At 53.4% G+C, this 19,310-nt stretch overlaps 1 non-coding gene across 1 annotated transcript; it reads left to right on the top strand.

The window, feature by feature from the left end:
• Positions 1–8,217: 8,217 nt before the first annotated feature.
• Positions 8,218–8,290, top strand: Trnaa-cgc. The gene has a single exon. It is a non-coding gene; the product is annotated as a tRNA-Ala (tRNA).
• The last annotated feature ends 11,020 nt before the right edge of the window (positions 8,291–19,310 follow it).

The raw sequence follows: 19,310 nt of genomic DNA, 5'->3' as shown, positions 1-19,310 counted from the left end.
TGAAAAATATTGCCCTGGACAGAACTACAGACGTGTGACCATATCATACCCACAAACAGCATCCACACCACGTACCACACTAACTGGGTACAATATAAAAAGCTTGTGGCACAACATATACCAAACCAAGCACCAGAATACGAATCGACAGAGGATATAGACAAAGCCACAGCAGACTTTAATAACATCATTAAAAGCTGTGCCTAAGTCACAACCATCAAAATCACTCATAATAGGGGCAGGAACAACCTACCACCAGACCAGACCTAGCCCAATTAATAGCCGACAAAAAGCGAACCAGGAAACGCTGGCAAACATTCCATTACCCGCAAGAATTGATTTATACACGAAGCCGCAGAAGAACTGGAAGTACATCAACGACATCAGAAGATAGCAAGACACTTCTACCAGAAGACGACGCAATCGACGAACCCCCTCCTCAGAAGTTTAGGTGCCCCCCATGAACCTCACGAACGACACCGACGACCAATCACACTGCTAGAAGGATAAGCAGTGCAAACAACGAAAGAAAAAGAAGAAAAATGTAGTAACCCCTACAACTGAAGAAATAACACTCGTTCCGCATACACACAAGCCATAACAAGAAAAATAAAGAAGCACACAAACATAACCATCAGCAGATGAAGGAAATGCTGAAAAGTAAACCCTTCTCATCCCAGCTCCTTAGCTGGTGTGGCAGTCATCATTGCCTCTGCAACACGCTGCAGCGTGTCGGCAAGGTGTGCGACCTTGTCGATCGCTGCAGATAGAGCAGAGACAGCTGCAACCAAAGTTTCTTCTTGCGCTGCTGTTGCAGCGCCTTGCCTTGGTGCAGCAGAGTAACGGGCGGCGGCTGGCGTGTTGCCACTCCTGCCTCCTCCCGATGTTGAATCCTCCTCTTTACGCATTTTCCCCTTGAGGGGGTCGACGCGCTCGTCCTCGGGTGTGCCCTCTCGAGCACATCTGCCGGTGCGGATGCGCCTTCTTCTGTTACCCACAGCAGCTGGGGCGTCGTTGGCTCCTGCAGCGCCTGCCGCCTCGCCGGTTATGCGCCAGGCCGCGGACGGCTGAGGGAGCGGCTGGCAGTCTTCTGTGCTTGCTGCACGCGCTGGCTAGCACGCACCACACGAGTGCTGTTCGAGATGTCGATGAGAGGACGCTTTACTTGCGAAGGGTGTGGCGGATCGTCGTCCGTCGGGGCCAGCGAATGAGTTGATCCCGGTGGCGGCCCCATCCGGCCCCCCACTTATGACGAACCGGCTTTCGACAACTGACGATGACAGGATTGACTCTTCGAATTCTGACGCGCACTCTCGTGATCGGGTGTTCATTCTTATGAACAAACTCGCCCACGGGGGCTCCTACTCTGGTCGAGAGGACGACGAGGCGGCTATGTTCGCCTTCTGTAACATTCAGAAGGCTGCCGCTCTACCGCACACGAGGCAGCAGGTGCCGGGTGTGCCACCGAGAGGCCCCCCCCCCCCCCCCCCCCCCCGCCTCGCACGAGTTTGCGGTCCCGGCCTCGGCGGGAGTTGCGCCGCTGGCCTCGACCATTCAAGAGGTCGATGTGCCCCCGGTTGCCCCCCTGGCTCCAGAGACACAAGAAGAGCCCGTGGCTGCGCTAGCTGCGGCCACCGAGATGGAGGACACCGACCTTGACGCTGCCCGCGCGCCCAGAAAGCGCCGGGCTGCGACGCATGACGATTCAGACACTCCCTCTCAGACATATGAAGCAGCGAGGCCGCGGAAGAAGGCAGCCAGGGCCTCCCGCACCTCCACCACAGAGTCTGGGATGACTATCGCGGGCTCCTCCCGGAACACCGCCACGCAGAGATCGACGAAGAAAACGCGGCGGCCCACTCGTTCACCTGCCGCTTCCCGACAGCCGGACGAGGATGGTTTTGTCGCCCCACCCCGGCGGCACACTGCCAGGGCTGCTGCGCTGCAGCAACCGACCCCGCTCCGACCGCCAACACGTTTGCGGGCGCCAGCGTCGATGCGATGGAGGATGGCGCCGCGCCTCTGGCGCCGGCCCAGAAGAAGCCGCCGCCTATCGTCATCCAATGGGCCGGCGAGTACAAGGAGTTCCAGCACAAACTGGAGAAGGTGGCCACGTCCGCCACTGTCAAGAACGCTGGCCGTGACCTCTACAAGGTCACAGTGTCGTCCAACGAGGAGCACCGCGTGGTGATGGACGCCATCTGCAAAGATGGCCTCCCGTGCTACACGCACCCCTCCGGGCGGCTCAAACTTCTGAAGGTGGTATTCCGCCACCTTCCCCTCGAGTTTGGTGCGGACTTCCTTCGAGAGGAGCTAGAGGACATGGGCTTCGGCATCCGGTCCACCGGATTGATGAAGTCTCCACGCACGCACCACGACATGCCGCTGTACCAGGTTGTCCTCGTTGACAACCTGGAAAATCGGAAGATTTTCCAGGTGCAGCGGGTCGGCCGGGTCAAGGTCGCGGTGGAACCTCTCCGGGCCAAAGGCAAGAGGGCCCAGTGCTTTTCCTGCCAGAGGCTCGACCACGTCTCCCGCTACTGCTTCATGTTGATCCCGGTGCGTCAAGTGCGCGGGACAGCACGAGAGCAAGTCCTGCGGGCTTGCTAGGGAAGAAAAGCCGACGTGCTGCAACTGCGGCGGCACGCACGTTGCCAGCTAAAGAGGCTGTTCGGCCTTTAAAAGGGGCCGAAATCAACAGTTCGTCAACGCGGTCACGTCGGCCCTCCAGGCCGGCGTTGCAACTCCACCGCGCCATGGATAATCGCCATATCCATGGCCTCACCGTTTGTGCTTTCAATGCAAACAATGGTCCCCCAGCAAGGGGAATTCAGGGAGTTCTTGCGCGACGAGGCAATTGACATCTGCCTCGTGTGCGAGACCTTCCTGAAGCCAGGAATACATGTGAAGGTGGCCAACTATCGGTGCTACCGCACCGACAGGTTGACCCACGGCGGCGGGACGGCTATCTATATCAAGGTGTCCCTGAAACATCATGAAGTTCAGCTACCGCCCCTCGCTGCAGTGGAGGCCACTGGGGTGGCTCTCACCACGACGGCGGGGGTCATCACCTTCGTTACGGCCTACACGCCGCCGAGGGGACTGCTTCAGGAGGCTGACGTCGACGCCCTGCTGGCACTGCGCGGGAAAGTCTTCCATTGTGGGTGCTTGGCATTCAAGTCACCCGCAATGAACTCCCGCATCACCACCGCCAGCGGCCGCCGCCTCCTTCGCGCCGCACAACGGTATGGCGCGATAGTACTGGGGCCTTATGAGCACACCGTCTTCCCCCATCGCGGCCAGTCAGATGTGCTCGACATCGCCGTGCTCAAAGGTGTTGGGCACTTCACATCTGCCACCGTTAGATGCGCCATGTCGTCCGATCACCTCCCGGTGGTCTTCGACATGGACGTCATCGGTGCATCTATGCCGTCCGAACGCCACAACTTCCGTGGCATAGACGAGGCACGCTTCCGTGACTAGGTCCTAGACCGCCTCGAGGGCGCACCCCATTCCCGCGGTGCAAGAGGCTGACGAAGCGTTAGCCTTCTTCACGCGGCACACACTGGCTGCAGCGGAGGCGGCCACCCCCGGGCGGCCGGGACGCCCGCGAGAGATGTCGCGCCAACTCCCGCCTCACATCCTAGAGGCGATCACAAACAAGAATCGCTTCTTCCGGGAGTGGCAGCTCACACGGCTGCCAGAGACGATGTGCTGCCTCAACATGGCGCGGCGCGAGATTCGGGCCGCCATCGAGGAACATCGAAATCGGGACTGGGCGGGCCTTGTGGCCACCGTAACAACGACAGATGGTAGTGCTTGGCGGACCGCCAAGCGTTTCCTTCGTCGTCGCCAGCGAGTCTCGCCTCTCCATACGGGTGCGAACGTTGTCTGCGAGCCAGGTGCGAAAGCCAGCGTCCTCGCGGACACTTTCGCGGAAAAATTTTCAACCCGCTGATGGTGTGGTCGATACCGACCACGTCCGTCTGGTGGAGGACCGCCTGCCGGTTTTCCTCGCTGCACGGGAGGAAGACGACTCGATCGAGCAAATCACAGCTGATGAAGTGGATCTGCAGCTCCGTCGACTCAAGCCGAAGAAGGCGGGTGGCACAGATGGTGTCACCAAGGGCCTGTTGAGAATGCTTCCGCCGGAGGTACACCAATCTCTGGCGGAGATCTTTAACAGTATCCTCCGCTCTGGGACCTTCCCTTCCGCGTGGAAACATGCGGAAGTGGTTGCCATCCCCAAGAGCGGCAAGGATCCACGCCAGGCAGCGAACTACCGGCCGATTAGTCTGCTCCCGTCCCTCTCAAAAGTGTTTGAGAGGTTGTACGTGGAGCGGCTGCTGCGCCACGTGACGGAACAGCAACTCATTCCCGAGGAGCAGTTTGGGTTCCGGTGCGGCCACTCTACCACGCAGCAGCTGTTGCGCCTCGTGGAGCAGGCGATGCGAGCACTGGAGACGCGGGAGTACCTAGGGGCTGTGCTTCTCGACGTCTCCAAGGCCTTCGTGTGGCACGACGGCCTCGTGTACAAACTTTTTGTGCACGGGGTTCCGACGTCGCACGTGGTCCTCCTGCGCTCGTATCTCTCGGGACGCACGTTCCACGTCCGAGAAGATGGAGGCACTTCCACCGACCGGCAGATTATAGCGGGGGTGCCGCAGGGGTCGGTCCTCGGCCCCCTGCTGTACTCCCTGTACACCACCGACGCTCCACGGGTGGCACGCGTGGAGTTGGCCCTTTATGCCGACGACACGGCGTTGTTCACCCGCAGCATGAACGCGGCCGAGATGCGCCGCCGCCTCCAGCTCGGATGTGACGTCCTGGGCGCCTGGTCCACGAAATGGCGCTTAAAATTCAACACTGCGAAGAGTCAGGCTGTCGTCTTCAGCAGAAGGAGGCTGCCGCCGGACCTAACGCCGGTCACGATCATGGGGGCCCCCATCCCACGGTTGCGGACCGGCAAATACCTCGGGGTGACGTTGGACAGGCACCTGACGTGGCTGCCACACGTCTGAGATGTCAGACGGCGGGCAGTGGGGCGCATTCGTGCGCTTTACCCACTGCTCAATCCTTCATCGACACTTCCTCCACGCCACGGCCTCACCATGTATCTGTCCCTTGTCCGGCCGGTACTGGAATACGCAGCCGTGGTGTGGGGTAACGCGGCAGCGACGCACATTGCGACGCTCCAACGCGTGCAAAATAGGGCTCTGCGACTTGTGCTCCACAAGCCGCCTCGCTACCCGACGAGGCTGCTACATGAGGAAGCAGACATCCCTTTACTGCGGGATCGCTTTCGGCAAATCGCCAGAGTGTTTTGCAGCAATACAGAAAACTCTGGCAGCCGCCTGATTCGTGGTCTGGGCCAACAGGTCCACCACAGGCCAACAACACGCTGTCCCGACCTACTGCGAGAGTAGTCTTCTCTTGCAGCCCGATGTAGGAACAAAGGGCGTCACAAACATGACACCCAGTGAGGACAGCTCAACACGTTAGGTCCCACTGCACCCCACTGCTTAAACTGCCCATACACCTGGCATATGTAGCCAGAGTTTTAGAGCGAAGCGAAGCGCTGGCGAGCGGAAGCAGACGCCATACTTCAAGAAACCGACGACGAATACGTGGACGCAGAAGATGACCATATTCCGCCCATCAGCGCAGAAGAAGTACAGGCTGGCATCCGGGCATTACCTTCGAACAAACCACCCGGCGCAGACGACATTCAGGGACGTGTATTGAAGCAACTGCCCTGGACAGCGATCGTGCGACTCGCCGCCATATTCAACTGGATCATTACCACCGCCGTATACCCATCACAATGGAAACATTCAATCGTTGTTGCAGTACCTAAACCGGGAAAGGATCGTCACCACCCCCAGAACTATCGACCTATAAGCCTCCTGCCACACATTAGCAAGCTGTTTGAACGGATTCTTCTACCTAGTCTGCAGAATATCATCAACAGGAATGAAGTGCTACCTCAAGAACAGTTTGGTTTGCGCAGCGGACACAGTACGACGCAGCAGATACTTCGAGCCGTCGAGTAAATCACAGAAGCCTTTAACAAGAAGGAATTCTGCGGCGCCGTACTGCTGGACGTCACTAAAGCCTTTGACACTGTCTGGAACAAAGGCCTCATATGGAAGCTCAACAGATTGCAGTTTCCGAAGTCATACATCCGACTACTAGCCTCCTACCTGAAGAATCGCACCTTCGCTGTCCGGATCGACAACTCACTATCAACAGCTCGCCATATCAACGCCGGAGTGCCGCAAGGATCTGTCCTAGGGCCAGTCCTGTACTCGATATTCACCTTTCACATCCCATCGCAACCGCGGGTGGAAAATGCCATCTATGCCGACGACACAATGATCTCCACGAGAAGCCAATGGAGAGAAGTCCTCGTGCCACGCCTTCAGAGTTCTCTTAACGCCACTGAGCAATGGGCTGCCAAGTGGCGCATCAGCTTCAATCCGACCAAGACTCAAGACGTCATATTCATCCGACGTAAGACCATGCCTGCACGCCATCTCCGACTTTACGACATCGAACTACCATGGGACGTCTCCGCAAGATACCTGGGAGTAATCTTGGACAAACGACTAACATGGAAACTCCATATAGAAGACGTACGCGCGAAAGTACACCAGAGGATAGGGGCCTTGTACCCCCTCATTAATGAAGGTTCCGGTCTTTCAGTCGAAAAAGGACTACTAATCTTCAGAATGTACATCAGGCCTCTTATGGACTACGCCTGTGAAGTCCAGGGATGTGCAGCCAGGACGCACATACAACGACTTCAGTCTCTACAAAACAAGATTCTACGACGCATTTTCCACGTACACTCGCAGTTTCCACACCGCTACCTACAGGACGCAGCAGAAGAACTCGAAGTAATGCAGAGACATAAAGAACTTGCAAGACGATTCTACAACAAGACGCAAGACGCCGACAATCCACTCATACGAGCACTAGGAGCAACACAGAACCCAAGAGACCGATACAGAAGACCAATCGCACTATTAGACAGATAAAATGGCGTACCAAGAAGACGAACAACTGCAGCCATAAGAGGCTCAGAAGAAACTAGCTATTGAAGACAAAACAAACTCCGTACCGCAAAAAGCAATGAAGTTCAACCCCCCTCCCACACACACACACACACACACACACACACACACACACACACACACACACACACACACACACACACGCGCGCGCACACTAGGAGCACTTTACCCCTTCATCAACGAAGGATCGGACCTCTCGATAGCAAACGGTCTACTGATATTCCAAATGTACATCTACCCCATTTTTGACTACGCCTGCGCGATGCTTAAAAATTAAATACTGCACAATATAGCTACAAGTTAGCCTTAAGAAGGTGGACGGAGCGCTGGCGAGCAACCTATGGAACCGAACTGCAGTGGAAGCACTGCATTAAATACCTCGGAGTGACTATGGACAAGCAGCATACATGGAAGCTCCACGTCGACGACATCCGCGCCAAAGTGTCTCAAAGGATAGGAGCACTTTACCCCTTCATCAACGAAGGATCGGACCTCTCGATAGCAAACGGTCTACTGATATTCCAAATGTACATCTACCCCATTTTTGACTACGCCTGCGAGGTATGGGGCAACACATCAAAGACACATCTTCAGCGCCTTCAATCGTTACAAAATAAGGTACTTCGTCGTGTTTTCCACGTTCCCCCGCAGTTCCCGCACCGGTACATCCATGAAGCCGCAGATGAACTGGAAGTGCCACAACGACATCAACAGATAGCACGAGGATTCTACACCAGGGAACGCTATGCTCGACCCACTGCCATGCTGGAACGGTAATGTAAACAATCCGAAATAAGACGGAATCTGCACCAAAGGCAGGAGATAGTTCGAGCCCGCCCACCCCCAAGACACACAAGCAAATAAAGATGTTACACGCAAACCCAACCCCCAGAGAGAAGTAGGAAATGCTCCTGAGTAAACCCCACCCAACCCAACGGCCGAAGGTCAGCCTGAAGCAAAGCGGAAGTAGACCAACCGCGGCAAGTCGAAATCGTGATGTCAGAGGGAGAGGACGTGCGACTCCGCGTTCGCGAGACTGGTACACGTGTGACAGTAACACCCGTGCCGGATGGTCGCGGCTCGACGGGGATTACTTCGTCGGCAGCCCTGCCATCAGCCGGCACATCTATGACGACCACCGAGCCAGGTAGCGCAGTGGTTAGCACACTGGACTCGCATTCGGGAGGACGACGGTTCAATCCCGTCTCCGGCCATCCTGATTTAGGTTTTCCGTGATTTCCCTAAATCGCTTCAGGCAAATGCCGGGATGGTTCCTTTGAAAGGGCACGGCCGATTTCCTTCCCCATCCTTCCCCCACCCGAGCTTGCGCTCCGTCTCTAATGACCTCGTTGTCGACGGGACGTTAAACATTGATCTCCTCCTCCTCCTCCTCCTCCTCCTCCTCTATGACGACCCGACCCGGCGCGAGGGGAAGTATTAGTACCCTCGCGTCGGAGCTGCCTCAGGACCACGAGATGGATTGCACTCCGGACCTGCCAGTTGAAGATGAACCTGCCCAAGCTCCTGAAGCCTCGAGAGATGGCAAAATGCACAGAAGAGGAGACCGTAGCCTCTCTGCAGACGGCCGAAGCGAACACGGCAACACAGCTGCATCTGAGTTCCAGCTATCGCCACGCAAAAAACAGGCGCGGCTTCGTGGCACGAGAGCTCGATATATCCAACCGGTACCAGCCCCTACAAGGGACGGGGGTGACACTGGACGCCGCGAGCGTAGCAACGAGAGGAGCAACAGCGGCTGCTGAATACGCCCGCTGATAGCAGCAATGACGTGCAAATGGAGGCTGAACAGCAAGCTGAGGCACAGATTCCAGCAATCACACTGAGATACAAGGAGACGTATAAAACGCTCCATACCTGGTTGGAGGCGAACTGTAAGGCGTCTTTCACCGTCAGGCAGACGGGCGGTGAAACGCTTAAACTGTTATTAAATACTACAAAAGACTACGTCACCGTCGTGGGAAAACTAGGAGAAGAGTACCGATGTTCACGACTCCGGCGGTACGTCCACCGGTCATCGAGGCGTCAATTAAAGCCATACCATCTACAGTGACGGATGCTGAAGTCAAGGAAGAACTGGAAGACCTTGGATTCGTCGCTACGATCGTTGAACACCACCGAATGCCAGGCACGAATCAACCGACGGGCCACAGAGTAGTTATATTGCCGGACACGCCACAACATCGCGGCATATTCCAGCTGACCAGACTGTACGACCTATCCATAAAGGTCGAGCGGCTAAGAAGATCGCGCGGCCACATCCAGTGTTTCAGGCGACAGGGGTTCAAACACGTTGCCCGATACTGCACGATGCCACCCATGTGTGTCAAATGCGGCGCAGACACGACAGTCGCGAATGCAGGAGGTCGAAAGAAGAAGCACCGACGTGCGGACTATGTGGCGGGGCTCACGCAGCCAATTACCGCACATGCCCCAAGCGCTAGGAGGCAAGCAGACGATTCCGAGGACTACCACCTATGAAGCCACCAACGCGCCGAGATCGACCGCCGCCGCCGCCTCCACCAGCGCCGACCGTGGACCAGAACAGCTGGCCCACGCCCATGCAGCAACGCGCGAACAGACTGCGCGCGGAACTCACGGCAGCGGAAGCTCAGAAACAGAGCCTCCATCCGAATGCATCGACATCAATTCCGGCGTCACAGCATCAAACAGTGCCTCCAGCCTATCGACAGCAGCCGACAACTGCATCGAGACAGCCGCCACCACCGAGAACGGAACAGCCTGACATCCACGTTCTACTCGCACAGATCGCGTCGACGCTCGCGGAGGTGAGTAGAACGCTTGCGCAGCTTCCGCAGACCGTCGCCGCCACTATCGAGGCGACGATAAGCAGAGCGCTACCCGCATCGAGAGACGTATGTATGCAGCAGAGTGCTTTGAGCGCCGAGATTAGACGATTTACGTATCGTGACATACAATGCAGACAATTTGACTCACGACGTGCCTAAGCTGCAGCAATTTATTATTGACTACAATATCGACATTTGCCTCGTGAACGAAACATTTTTGAAGCCGCTCTAATATTCCAAATTATCGATATTATAGAACAGACAGACAGACGCACGGGGGCGGCACCGCTATTTTCATTCGCCGATCCATTCCACATCATGAAACTCATCCACCAATCACGCGCGACATAGAACCGACTGCAGTTGTTGCCGAGACGCAGAATGGACCAATCACGTTCATCGCCGTTTATCGAAGCCCACGTCAGCTCCTTGACCTCGATGACGCAAGAACATTGTTACGAACACCTGGACGACTTTTTATAGCTGGAGATTTAAATTCAAAACATGCAGCCTGGAATTCTCTTGTCACTAACATGAGCAGCCGCCTCCTTCTCCAAGCAATTGAAGAGGCAAATGCATACGTTTGTGGCCCTGAAGAGACGACATGTTATCCATCCCGCAGACGACCAGATACCATAGACATTTCCATCACAAAAGGCATCCCCCATTTCATGACGCATTAAACTCGAATCACCTGCCCGTCATCTTTCATCTTCATGTAACGCCAGAACATCACCCACGCCGCCTAAATCTCCGCCGCACAAACTGGAATTCGTCTTGTAATACGTCGATGGAGAATGTTACATGCTCACGAAATGAAGACGACATTACAGAAGAGTCAATCACTGCATTTACCGACTCGTTACAGGAGCTCTGAACCTCTCCACACCACCACCAAAGCCGCCGCATTTACCGACCCAGGACTGCCGCAAGACATACTTGAGTCCATTCGACGACGCAACAGACTATGTCGGGAATGGCGACTTACACGCGATCCGCACATCAAGAGACACATAAATCAGTTACGACGACACATCAAAGCCGCTATCATCGCTCATAGAAATCAGCAGTGGGCAGGAAAACTTAGTGCCTTTACCCCAGACCCCATGCTTATTACCACACGTCAGCAAACTCTTTGAACGCCTACTTCTCGCAAGATTACAAAATATCATCACCAGGAACGAAGCTTTACCACCGGAACAGTTCGGTTTTCGCAGCGGCCATAGTACAACACAGCAAATACTCAGAGTCGTCCACTAAATCACAGAAGCATTCAACAGAAAAGAATTTTGCGGCGCAGTTCTATTAGATGTCACCAAAGCACTCGACACCGTCTGGCATAAAGGATTAATCTGGAAACTCCACCACATGCACTTCCCAAAGCCATACATTCGCCTACTCGCCTCATACCTGCATGATCGTACTATCGCTGTCCAGATCGACGATGAACTGTCGACAGCACGACGAATCAACGCCAGGGTACCACAAAGATCGGTCCTTGGACCCATCCTGTATTCGCTCTTTACAACAGGCATACCATCGCAGCCAAGAGTTGAGAAAGCAATATACGCTGATGATACTATGATTTTCACAAGAAGTCGATGGCGAGAAGTTGTCATACCACGTCTGGACAGTGCGCTCAACGCACTTTAACAATGGGATGCGAAGTGGAGAATAACCTTCAATCCAACCAAGACACAAGCAGTAATCTTCACAAGAAAGAAAACCATGCCTGTCCGCCACCTCCACCTGTACAACACCTAGCTGCCATGGGACACATCCGCAAAATATCTCGGCGTAATCCTCGATAAAAGACTCACTTGGAAGCTACAAATAGAATATGTTCATGTCAAGATCAATCAGCGAATAGGAGCACTCTACCCGGTCATCAACGAGGCTTCAGATTGTCTATCGAAACCGGCTTGCTGATTTTTAGAATGTACACAAGGTCTATAATGGACTATGCATGCGAAGTGTGGGGATGTGCTGCCAGAACACACATCCAACGACTCCAATCACTACAGAACAAAATACTCCGACGGGTCTTTCATGTTCACTCGCAATTTCCGCACCGAATCTTACAAGACGCAGCAGAAGAACAGGCGGTACTCCAGCGACATAAAGAACAAGCCAGAAGATTTTATGACCGGACCCACGACGCAGACAATCCACTCATCCGAGCACTGACAGAGCCACAACCCGCAAGAGACAATCACAGAAGACCCATCGCACTACTTGACCGATGACGCAGCAACAAGACTGAAAATAACCTCTCCCAGCCTAAAAAAGGCTCTGAAGTAAACCGCTCCAGAAGTTAAAATAAAAAATCCGCAACGCAAAAGCCAGAAAGTCACACCCCCGTCCCACATACACACGACACAAATAAATAAAGAAGACCAAATCCTAACACAATAAACCCCAGAAGAAGCAGGTTTTGCTTTCCAGTAAACCCTGCATAAAATAGCTTTAAGATAGCCTTAAGAAAGTGAACGGAGAGCAACCGCGGCATTCGCGATTGAGATGTCGCACGTGACGAAAGGAGAATCTACGCGCGCGTGTGAAGCGAGCGATCTCGTGTCGGCCAGCCGCGGTTCGGTGGGGCTTGCCCCGCCATCAGCCGACACACGTATGACGACCGGCTCCGCGGTGGAGGGGGGGGGGGGGGGGGGGGGGGAAGTATTAGTACTCTCGCCGCGGAGATGCTGGACGAAGAGATGGATTACTACTCGGACTCCGGCGACGCATCCGTCACCGATACCGTCGAGAAGGCATCGCAGCACAGACGAACTCGCCGCGATCGCGATTCTGGACAGCGTCAAACTCGACACGAAGCGACCGTCGACGTATTCGTACAGCCGCCCTTAAGAGAATCGTTGCCAGAGAACTAGATGTTTCTAACCGCTACCAGCCTCTCCAGGGGGAGGGAGCGACGCTCGACGAAGCCGCAGCGTCCCTGGCGGATCAGCAGCAGCGCCGTGCGGCACAACAACGTGCGGGAGAAGAGGCCCCGCCCCCCACGGATGACCGACAGCCGTCTTCGCAGGACCGCCCACAGGCTCCGCCGTCGGCCCCACATCGAAAGGTGCCACCTATCGTCTTACGTTTCAAGGAATACCATAAATACACATGGTTGAAGACACACTGCAAACAGCCATTCACGGTGAAGCAGCTGGGAGGCGACACCCTGAAACTGCAGTTGTCGTCTACGCTCACAGTCGACGAGCTCGGGCGGTCGGGCATCGCCATGTATACGTTCCCGGCGGTTCCTCCACCGGTCCTCAAGATGCTCGTCAAGGGCATACCCATGTCGTTGACGCATGAAGATGTTAAAGAAGAGCTGCGGGACCGTGGGTTCGCTGCCTCACTCGTTGAACACCATCGGATGCCTGGTACAAACCAGCATACTGGACATCGCGTCATTATACAACTCGATATTCCAGCACATCGCAATATCTTCAAGCTCGACCGATACTACGCTCATTCTATCACCGTCGAGAGATTGCGGAGGACGCGCGGCCCTGTTCAGTGTTACAGGTACCAAGGTTTCCGTCACGTAGGACGCCTGTGCACTATGGACTGGGTCTGCGTTAAATGCGGCGGCCCACACGACAGCAGAACTTGTACCAAGACCAGAGAACAGCCTCCTACATGTGGACTTTGCGGCGGACCTCATCCCGCCAACTTCAGATCCTGCGCTAAACACAAGGAGGAGAGTAGACGCCAGCGTGGCCTGCCTCCTGTTCCACCGAAGAAGACTCCTACTGCCGGTAGACGCCGCCAACATCCACCACCGCCACCAAAGCCGACTCATGCCCAGGCTTGGCCCACGCTAATGGAACATCGGGCGGCCAAGACACGAGCTGACCTCACCGTTGCGGTCGCTCTAAAACAGTCAACGCAGCAAGCAACCACTCCGGCAGCCCCTCCACGAGCTGCAGCGCCACAACGCCGACACGAACAACCGCTCCCAGCATCTTCCCAGCCTCTCCAGCCGGACCTGCAAGGAATCTAAGCCCTGCTCACGCAAATCTCTGCCTCCCTCGCCGAGGTCTACAAGACGATGTCACAACTACCCGCCACCATCGCCGCCGCCGTTGAGGCGACCATCAGTCGAGCCTTCCAGGCTCAGAGAGTGCAACAACTGCTCGCCACCATGAATAGAACACTCCAGCTACAAGAACTACGCATCGTTGCCTACAACGCCAATAACCTCACGCACGATGTACCAGAGATGCAGCAATTTCTTGCGGACCAGAACGTGGACGTTTGCACGGTATCAGAGACGTTCCTAAAGCCTGCTATTCGCAACAATATAGCGAACTACTGCTGCTACCGCGCGGATCGGTTGACACACGGGGGAGGCACTGCCATATATATACGCCGTTCCATCCGCCACCATGAAGTTCACACCTGTGGCACTACACATACATAAAATGTATGTAAGACCGACCGATCCTAGAATATGGCGCGATAGCATGGCGCGGAACCACAACTCAATGCAACAAAATCAAATCTGCAGTCAGGAGAATGCTGAGGACGTTAGGAAAAATCACATACGAACGGACAGCCACACTACACACCACGCTCGGGACTGACTCTATGGAAAAAAGACTCATAAAACAACTCCTACAGAGAATTCCATATCACCTGAATATACCAAGATACAAATACCCGTATCTGCCACCTATCACAGCACTAGCGACAGAAAAAATCTATTCAGAGAAGCATACAGACATAAGAATTATCATAGAAGGCAAGGAATTACCGCAACACCTACAAACACCATAAAGTCCAAAAAAGAAGACACAAAAGCAAGGAATACAAGCCAACTCTAGCTGAGGTTATAGGAGGTTTCCCTCAGCCGTAAGGTATATACCGGAGTTGTGTATATCCCCCACCACAAAAACCTCCATGAGTCCGCCCCACCCTTCCGGTGGAAGAATGAAAGTTAAAAAAAAAAATAATAAAAAAACTTCGAGTTAGTGATGCCGAGAGAGACGGACGCACACGCCGAGCGCTGCGGTCCCGAGGCCGCTAATGCGCTTCCGACTGCTCCAGCGGACAGGGCCGCGTCCCTGCACGCTAACGGGGTAGAGTCGAGTACGTCAGAGGCGCTACCGAGCGTCTCTGATACTACTCCTCCCCCAGAGACCGTCGACGGTAGCAATACGAACCGTGCTCACGCTTATCGCGTCACCCGCGAAAGTTAAACCGTGCTTACGATCTCGCGCGAGTGTTGTGCATCGTTGCAGCAGCCACTGGAGACTCAAGTGGACGTCCCCACGACGTAGCACTCCAGCTTCTCGTGAGACTCGTGCCGCACGCAGCCGCTGCACCCCTCGGAGACGACACGGAAAACGAGGAAGAGGAGATGCAGACGGAGCAGACACAGGCGGGCTCCCAAACGACGTCACGTGCCTCGAGGAAGAGGCACAAATCAGACGACGACGCCTCAGCCCGGACGTGCGCAAATTCCGCAAGGAAAACGCGCAAAACAACACGAAAACCGGGACAAAAACTCGCCTCCGCGAGCAGGCTTCTAAAGTGGACAACGACTGCTACGAAGCCCGCGAAAGACACACGTCAGCCGACAGCAGCACCAGTAGGCACTGGCAACAGCTTCCAAGCACTCAGCGACTGGGAAGACGAGGGGCTGACACTGCCACCGCCGCAGCAGCGTCACGCACCGCCGCCGCTCGTAATTAAGTTCGAAGGCCACTTTCGTGAGCTACAAAACGCACTGAACATGCTGATTGGCGAGGATAACTACAGCATCAATGTGTCAGGCGATGAGCTACACAAAGTTAAGGTGAAAACTACCGAACGCTTTATGAAAGTCAACGAGGAATGCACCAGACGGGGTTGGATCTTCTACACCTTCAGCTCCGATAGGAAGAAGCCCCTGAAGGTTGTATTTCGCAAGATCCCACGCACCATGAAACCGGAAGAGGTGAAAGAAGACCTGGAGCAAATGGGTTACTGCGTTGAGGAAGTAATTAGGATGAAACCACAGCGCAGTTAAGGACGCAACCCGCTATTCCTGGTGATCGCAAATAACACAGAGGAAAACCGGAAGCTTTTCCAATTATAGCGCACAGGCAACTTGGAAGTGTGTGCAGCCTTCCTACGTGAACGTGCAGAGGAGTCGAGATTCAGCCCGTCTCGTCGGAAGAAGTGCAACTCCAGCTTCGTCACCTTCAGCGCAAGAAAGCAGGAGGAGCTGACAATACCACCAACCTGATGCTGAAGCAGCTTCCCGACACCGCAGCACAATATCTTGCGGCCATCTTCAACGGGATTCTGCGCTCCAGCGAGCATCCAGCCTATTGGAAGCATGGTGAGGTAGTCGCCCTGCCTAAGCCAGGGAAGGACACACGCATTGCGAAAAACTACCGCCCATCGGTCTTCTCCCAGCAACTTCCAAGATCTCTGAAAGCCTGTACCTGGTCCGCCTGCTGGCGCACGTAAACGCCGAAGGACTCCTCCCCGACGAGCAGTTCGGGTTCCGTCGGGAACACGCGACGACGCACCAGCTGCTTCGCCTGAAAGTGGAAGCGTTCGAAGCCGTTGACCGACGTAAGTATTTCGGCGCTCCCTTGCTGGGCGTGTCTCGTGCCTTCGACTCCCGTGTGGCATGACGGCCTCCTGTACGAGCTTCTTGTGCAGGGGGTACCTGTGTCGCACGTGAGGCTCCTGCAGAGCTATCTGCAGGAAAGGACGTTTCACGTCCGTGAAGCCAGTGGAATTTCCACGGAGCGCCGAATACTTGCGGGTGTACCTCAAGTCTCTACATCGGCCCGACGCTTTACTCCTTCTACACCGCCGACCTGCCACGCACGAACCACGTCCAGACGGCACTTTACGAGGACGACACGGCGATCTACAGCAGCAGCTGGAGCGTCGACGTCCTGCAGCAGCGTCTACAGGCGGCCACAGACGAGCTCACAGAGTGGGCAAGAAAGTAGCGCCTCGCCTATAACGGAGAGTCAGGCGATAATCATCACCAATCGCTCCATCCGTCAGGACGCGCCAACAGTCTCGGCGTGTGGTATGCCAGTACCTTGGAACCACACCGCCAAATACTTAGGCTGCGTTCACACTGCCGGCCGGGCCGAGCCGAGCCTGGCCGGGCCGCCGCCCGCTTCGATATCAAACACATGGTTTTGAATTGCGGTGTTCACACTGGCGGCCGGGCCGCGCCGACACGGCGTGAGCCTCCCGGAGCCGAGCCGGCGACATCCCGAGTGTTTAATATTGCCGGCGCGAGCCGACCGCAGGCGCGAGCCTGTGGAGCAGCACTACAGCTGCTGCAGTACACGCATCACACGTCTCCCTTCTGCTTTCATCACAAGTGTGACTGCACACGTCTTTTATTTTAAGATGTTACCTCACATTTCACAATCAGTGAGGAAAAATTACGTTTATTATAATGATACATGCGAAATTACTTTTACTTCATTTATTTAATCTACCGTATTTACATGCATTTACAACAACAGCTTGCCAGCGATCGCGGCATTGCCGCCACTGAATAGTTTGCATTTACTTGCAAACGGAGACAGATATGAGTGTCACTGAGGGACAGAAATGCGTCCCTACCAGATGATAATGCATTGTAAAGTCATGCTGTGGCAGCTCCTTATCAGTGGAAATAGAACCACTGAGTCAAAGGGCATTATCTCAAAACTCTTCGCCTATCAATCTGTCTATCTTACAAGGTAATGAAAAGAATTCTGTGAGGTCATCAGTGGCTCCACATGATGAACCATCACCACTGCCAAGCGCTGCATCATGAAGAAAAAAGAAGAAAAAAGTTGGAAAATTCTGAAGGAGTATTTCTGCGGTTCTTTGTTGAAGGCACAGCAAGACATTACCCAAAATGACGAAGCTATTTACTTCCTAATGATTCTCAGGAGTCCCATAAACTCTCTTCCCCTCAGAGGTAAGCGTTTGTGAAATTTAAAATACAAAAGCATGGCTACAATTAATTGGATGTAGTGAATGCTGTGCAAAGTTCTACTGCAAACCAAAAAGTGTGTACTAACGAATCTTACCTTATCGTTATACACAATTTTTCTTCTGCTGTTATACTCCTGCAAAAATTTGTGTTCTGTTTAGAAATTTTGTCTTGAATGTTCTACAGCATATACTGAAATGTATTATGATTCATTCTATAATTTGAATAAAATTTTTCAGGACAGTTTTTAAGTTCTTCATATAAAGAAAAAAAACTCTCCTAAATGTCTGTCGCTATTTATGGGATGAACCCATAACCTCCTAGTTCTTCTGTACTTCAAAACTCGACGAGTTACTGCAGAGTCAAAACAATACCAATAAAAGAGTGAAGACATTGTTCTACACGACAGCACAGACTAGCTAAAGGCGAGCAACTGTTGACTGCAGCTGCGTTTTCTACTGACTTGCTTGTCAGCTGTCGAAGGGTGGGGATCTTTTTAAATTTATTTATTTGGCCTCCGGCCAGCCATTTAGCCAAAGAGTGGGGATTACCTTGACAGTGCAGCGCAGCCCGCCAAGGAAGAAAAAAAAAATAAAAAATAAAAAACTATGAAGAACAATGAAACGCACATCTGTGTCGATCTACAGTAGTTTAATTAACTCTCCATTACTTTTTCCGTCAAAGTAGACAACGAGACTACAAAATTGCGCTTCAGATATCTTTTAGTTCGAAATACGAAATGTACATCATACTAATTGTAGGATGTTGATGACAAATAATTGTTTGTCTTTTCTGATGCGACGTGTGGCCAATTATAAAAGCATAGCAGATGATTGTCCAGTAGCCGAGGGAAAAATTCTTATACATTTGGATTTATCTAGAGAATGAGACCATTAAAATAATAAGAGGGACCGGCACTAGGTCTGCGCTGATCACTAGTAATTAGTTTTTTCTGTCCTGCATTATATGACTACACTAAACCAAGCTGTAACCGCGCGAACTCCGTGGCTTGCGGACGCGGCACTGACGCCACTGAATAGCTCGCATTGCTTGAGACCAGTGACAGATATCAGTGTCATTATCATTTCAAAAACTTTTTGGTACTTTTAGCTACATTTCATTCCCAACAATGTATGGTCTAAAACGGATTTAACAGTAAGCTACCCGCTACATAACTTTTTCACTACAAGATTTGTAAATCAAGTGCACAACGTTGACAAATAGCATCATTTCACAATGACTGTTCAGAAATATGGAAAGATAAATGATTCAATACGAAGCTAAGATGTTGCACTACCACGCGTACAAAAATCAGATTTTTTAGCCGCATATTTTCTTCAAAATCGGTTGGGAAGCGTTACGAAAGTAAGAAATCACGCGAAACGAAAAGTAGACTTTTTCTTTTTTCACGACGTAAGTAAAGCTTTTAAGGAAAAAAAGTTCATAAAA

Source organism: Schistocerca piceifrons, chromosome 8 (genome assembly GCF_021461385.2).
Source record: "Schistocerca piceifrons isolate TAMUIC-IGC-003096 chromosome 8, iqSchPice1.1, whole genome shotgun sequence".
In the NCBI taxonomy this organism is placed as follows: domain Eukaryota; kingdom Metazoa; phylum Arthropoda; class Insecta; order Orthoptera; family Acrididae; genus Schistocerca; species Schistocerca piceifrons.
The sequence above is the reverse complement of the archived record's forward strand: the minus strand, read 5'-3'. Positions and strand labels throughout refer to the sequence as shown.